Raw genomic sequence first — 6,000 nt, 5'->3', positions numbered from 1 at the left:
GGAAAAGTCCTCCCCTCCTTATTTCTATAAGAACCCAGGCCTGAACAGGAAAAGGAGATGGTCTTTGAGACATGAGTCCACAACTCTCCCAGGTCACAGCACCTGAACAAACCTCTTTCCTCTGCACCAGCACCTGATTGGATATTTTGACTTTTGTTGCGGAAGACAGCTGAACCTGCGTTTGTGTTATTTGGTTACAACCTCACAATCAGGAAGCCCAAAATGGAGTCTTAGCTAGGGTTTCTTATATCCCACAGGCCTCATACATAGGAATATTGCTGCCATTGTAGCATGCACCAGGTACGAGAACAGACGTCGGAGACTTTCAGGAGTATAGATATTTCTTTTATTGGCCAGTTTAACCTGCGCAGGGGGGAATTCCCAGGTGTCCGGAGATACCGTACTCACAAGGAGCTACAAATGGGAATCGCGCCTGGCGCTTACAGCTAGGTCCTTATATATCCTAAGTAAGCAAGCATTCATTATACAGAAGCAGATGTGGCAGTTACCTACTCGCTAAGGGGGTCACACACAGCATAGCAACAGGGGCTGGGTCTAGCTCATTGGCGAATTTCAAACATAAACTTCTGATAAGGGTCTCTGACCAATGGAATGCAAACGTTTGTCTTCCTTTGTTCTCAGCCTTACAGGGTCCCTATCGTTACCTCCCTTTCTCTGCTCCTACACTCTGGCAATCCCAGCACACTTTCCTGAATCTAACATTTTGATCTTTTCTTGGTCCTTACATTCCCTACTCCTGTTGGGGCATAAATCAAACCCTTGATTCTTCATCAGTAGGAAGAATGGTATAGGGTTGAGATAGGACCATTACCTTTACAGTCTCAATTCTCTCTTTTATAAAAGCAAGGAGTTTATTAAGAACTACAGGCCCAATAGTGAGGGCTAACAAAAGTATCAGTAGTGGCCCAGCAATTGTGGATATGAGAGTAGTGAGCCATGGAGAGGTCCTGAACATAGAGGCATACCAGCCTGGGTTACCCTCTTCTTCTAACTTTCTATTCTTTAACCTATTTGCTAACACTTTAATATTCTCCCTAATTATTCCAGAATGATTGGCATAAAAACAGCATTCTTCGCCTAAGGCAGCACATAACTCTCCTTGTTTGAGGAAAAGGAGGTTTAACCCTCTCCTATTCTGTAGGGCCACCTCTGCTAAAGAATCTATTTGCTTCTCTAAGAAAATTACCTGGTTCTGGAGTATGGCAACGTCCTTTGAGAAAGTATGGGACAACTGCTTTAAATTCAAGTCTCCCTGAATTAGAGAGGCAGCTCCTACTGCTGCTGACCCTACAATACCTATAGTGACTATGATAGGTATTAGAAGTGAAGGAGCTCGTCTTTCTCTTAAAGGTGGTATAAGAAGGAACTTAGGATTACCTCCATACAGGTACACTTGAGGAGTGATGTATGCACTTACACAAAGCTCAGGGTTTGTAGGAACAATACATTTGAATATACCTTGGGTACACACAAACCATAATCCCTCTGGTGCTTTTATCACCTTAGGTTTTTCTGGATCACTAAACAGAGTTTCTTGATTAAGACAATAGTCACTGTAATTAGAATTAGTTAAAGTGAAGTTAGCTATGGGATAACAAGTCCCTTTTCCATGGAACTCAGCTAGGGTGAGAGATCCCCCAGAAAAACAATCTTTTATTTGGTCCTGTTTTCCAGTAGTGGGAGGAATTATAGTGCTAGGAACTACATCCCCTCCTTTTGATGTGTCAACTCCTATCCCAATGTAAAAAGGAGGTTTAGGGCTAAGGCACAGCCAGCAAGACTCAGTGATATTAGGTTGAGTGTTATTAAAGTAAGTAAACACTTTGTCTAATAATCCTAGTTCTTCTTGTTGTCCATCCAGATGGACAGTGTGATAGGGTGCCTTATGATCTGTTCTTCCTGGTACACTATATGGAGTTGGACTAACTGAGTCCATCTTGCTTGTGGAAGAACTGGTCAAAGAGGTGGCTGGTGGTTTGGGCACTCTAGGGGCTAGCTTATTCTTTCCCCCTTCAAAGAGAAGCTTATTCTTTGTGGGTAATCTCCTGATAGTAAAGAAGGGTCCTGGATCCATGCCTTCAGTATAGAGTCTTATTCCCCATGTCTTTCCCTTACTCCAACCATGGTGACAATGGTAGGGTTACAATTGTTTATAGAACATTGGTAATCCCCTTCATCATTAGGCCTTTTCCCTCCAAACTTAGTTCCCAGGCGGAAGAGATCTATGTCTGGGTCAGGTCTTGGTGGCTTCCATTTACTAGCAAGCGTTTCACACCCCCATGCCTTACAATAATAGTCAGTAGTAGATCCACAAGTGTGGCACCATCCTGAAAGAGGCTCAGGACACACATAATGGGGAGTATACCACAATGCCCTATTATGGTGAGAGGGCCAACACACCTCAACATTATCCCATTGTGGTGATCCCAAAGGTTTTCTAGGTCCTAATCCTATAGACCTGTGTGCTGCAGGAGAGTCACAGAACTCATCATCAAAGAACTTTGAAAAATCTACTCAAGTTACTTGGTTGCCCCATGTATTGTTTTGTGCTATTATTGTTTCATCAGCTGTCCTGATTAATACCCATTCCTTTAATTCTAACCCATTTATGAAAGACAATAAACAATTAGCAGTTTACAGAGGAGAAAGTGAGTTTTAGAGGTTCTCCGGGGGTTTGCTTGACTTGCTATGTTCGAGACTCCTCCTCAGGAGGTTGAGCCAGTTTCACGTGGGAAAGGTGGATCCAGTAAGGTTTCTCAGCTACCTTGACCGCAGAGGGGGTGCTGAGCAGTACCTGGAACGGTCCTTGCCACCGCGGCTCTAGGTTCCCTCGTCGGTGGTTAAGGATCCAAACCCATTGGCCAGGGTCCAGTGGTGAAAACTTCTGAGTGTTGTCTCCTGATGCTGCAGTCCTCTGCTCCCGTAGCTCTCTTACTTCTCTCCGGATTTGCTGCAATGCCTGTAGGGGCTTGAGGAAGTTGTGATTAGATACCTCTATTTCCTCTCTGGTGAGCTGGGGAACTAGAGGAACTGGTTGTCCAAACATGAGCTCATAGGGGGTCCACTTATTAATGTAAGGGGTACATCTAACCCGGAATAGGGTAAAAGGGAGTAACTCTACCCAGTGTTTGCCGGTCTCCTCCTTTAACTTAATTAGAGTTTCCTTTAAAGTCCTGTTCATTCTCTCTACTTGCCCTGAGCTTTGAGGCCTGTAAATACAATGTAATTTCCAATCAATTCCTAACCTCTTAGCTAACTCCTGAGAAACCTTAGAAATGAAGGCTGGTCCATTATCAGATCCTATTGCTATGGGGATCCCATATCTAGGGATGATCTTCCTTAGTAGAATCTTACAAACTGTAGAAGCGGTTTCACCCTTGGTGGGAAAGGCTTCTGTCCATCCTGTAAAGGTATTTATTAGTACAAGTAGATACTTGAATCCTGTTTTCCCTGCAGTCATCTCTGTAAAATCTATTTCTCATAATTCTCCTGGGCACTTTCCCCTATATCTAACTAAGGGGGGAAACTTCTTGTTTATGGCATTGACCTTAGCACAAGTCTTGCATCTGGAAACTATAGATTGTACTATATTTCTAATATGGGGTCCCACATAGTACTTCTTGATTAGTTGTTCTATCTTATTTTGCCCTAGGTGGGAACTTGCATGGATTTCCTTTACTATTTCTCCTATAATTCCCTGGGGTAAGTAGAGTCTGGTATCTGGAAGTTCTATCCATCCTTGCTTATTTCTTTTACCCTCTAATTGCTTCCCTTCTTGCTCTTCTTCAGGAGTATACTTAGGGTCTGAGGGAAGCAAAGGTTGAGGCAAGAGCGGAAGAATGTCTGCAGTTCCTTCTTCCGCAGCTTCTCTGGCAGCAGCGTCAGCAAAACGGTTTCCTTGAACAATTGGAGAGTCCCCTTTTTGCTGTCCTTTGCAATGAATTATAGCCACTTTAGAGGGAAGCCAAATGGCATCAAGCAGGGCCAGGATCTCAGTTTTATTTTTAATTTCTTTTCCTCCTGCAGTTAGCAGGCCTCTTTCTTTGTAAATGGCACCATGAATGTGGGCAGTGGCAAAGGCGTACCTGCTGTCCGTGTAAATGTTGGCCACCTTTCCCTCAGCTATCTGGAGGGCTTGCGTCAGTCCGATCAGCTCCGCTTACTGCACAGACGTACCTTTTGGCAATGCCCTCTGCCACAAGATTTTGTCCTGGGTAGTTACCGCTGCTCCTGCATATCTTTGTCCATCTCGGACATAGCTGCTTCCGTCAGTGAACAGCGTGAGGTCTGCCTTCTCATAGGCCTGGTCCCGAAGGTCTAGTCTGGCCCCTGTTACAGTGTCCAGTATCTGTCTGCAGTCATGGACCACTGTTGGGTCCAGTAAGGGTAGCAAAGTAGCAGGGTTTAGGGCTGCTGTCTTTAAAAACTGTACTGCCAGGGGATTCAATAGCTGTGCTTGGTACTGCGTCAATCGAGCATTGGAGAGCCACCGATCCGGTGGGGCACACAGCACTTGCTCTAGATAGTGTTCCCCAATAACTTGAATGTCCTGGCCCAATGTCAGTTTATTAGCTTCCTTAACTAGGGTGGAGGTAGCAGCAAGTGCCCTCAAGCAGGTTGGACAGCCAGCCGCTACGGGATCTAGCTTCTTGGACAGATATGCTATGGGCCTTTTCCATGGCCCAAGCTCTTGGCTGAGGATTCCCAAGGCTACCCCTCCCTTTTCAGCAATGTACAGCTGGCAGGGTTTGGCCATGTCTGGTAGGGCCAACATGGGGGCGGCTACTAAGGCTTCCTTCAGTGCTTGGAAAGCTTTCCTTTCCTTATCTGTCCAAATGAACTGTTCTTCTTTACCCCGAGTCAACTCGTGTAGGGGCCTGGCCAGCTCTGCAAACCCTAGTATCCAAAGTCTGCAATAGCCCACTGCTCCCAGAAATTCTCATACTTGCCTCTTATTAGTGGGTTCTGGGATCTGTAACACTGTCTGAATCCTTTGACTGGATAATGTCCTTTGTCTCCCTTGCAAGTTATATCCCAGATAACTTACAGTTTGGGTGACGATCTGGGCCTTCTTGGCAGAGATTCGATACCCTATCTGCTGGAGGTCCTGGAGTAGGTCTAGGGTGGCCTCCTTACGTTGTTCTTCTTCTGCTGCAGCAATGAGGAGGTCATCCACATATTGAAGCAGTACAATAGATGGGTGGGCAGCTCAAAACCCCTGCAAGTCCTTGCTCAAAACCTCATTAAAGATAGTGGGAGAGTTCTTGAACCCTTGGGGAAGCCTGGTCCACATGTACTGTCCTACTAGTCCATTTTCTGGATCATTCCATTCAAAAGCAAATATCTCCTGGCTCTTGGGGGTCAGTGGAATACAGAAGAAAGTGTCCTTCAAATCTAGTACTGAGTAATAGATATGAGTAGGGGGCAACGAGCTTAGCAAAGTGTAGGGATTTGGCACTGTGGGGTGAATAGTCTCTACCCGGGCGTTTACTTCTCGCAGATCCTGCGCCGGGCGATAATCCTGGGTCCCAGGCTTCTGGACTGGGAGCAAAGGAGTGTTCCAGGCCGATTGGCATTCTCGAAGGATGCCTGCCGCTAATAAGCGCTTCAAATGCTGTGCTATGCCCTGTTTAGCCCATGCAGGTATGGGGTATTGCCTTACCCACACTGGACTAGCAGTGCTCAGCAACTGCACTATGACAGGTGGCTGGTGAGCGGCTAAGCCTGGTGGGTTGGTTTCTGCCCACACCCCAGGCACCTTTTCCTGTAACTCCTCTGGGACCCCGATGGCTTCATCCTTACCTTCCTGGAGGGCTGTTATCAGGTATTCTTCAGATAAGGGCACCGTTACCTCCAGACTGACTTCTTTGCCTTCCTCTCGAGAGCTGCTGTCTCATTGCTTGAAGGTGATCGTGGCATGGAGTTTCTGTAAGAGGTCTCGGCCCAAAAGAGGGTAAGGACAGTCTGGAATGACTAGAA

The sequence above is a fragment of the Saccopteryx bilineata genome, chromosome 3 (genome assembly GCF_036850765.1).
Source record: "Saccopteryx bilineata isolate mSacBil1 chromosome 3, mSacBil1_pri_phased_curated, whole genome shotgun sequence".
In the NCBI taxonomy this organism is placed as follows: Eukaryota; Metazoa; Chordata; class Mammalia; order Chiroptera; family Emballonuridae; genus Saccopteryx; species Saccopteryx bilineata.
Note: the sequence above shows the minus strand (reverse complement) of the source record.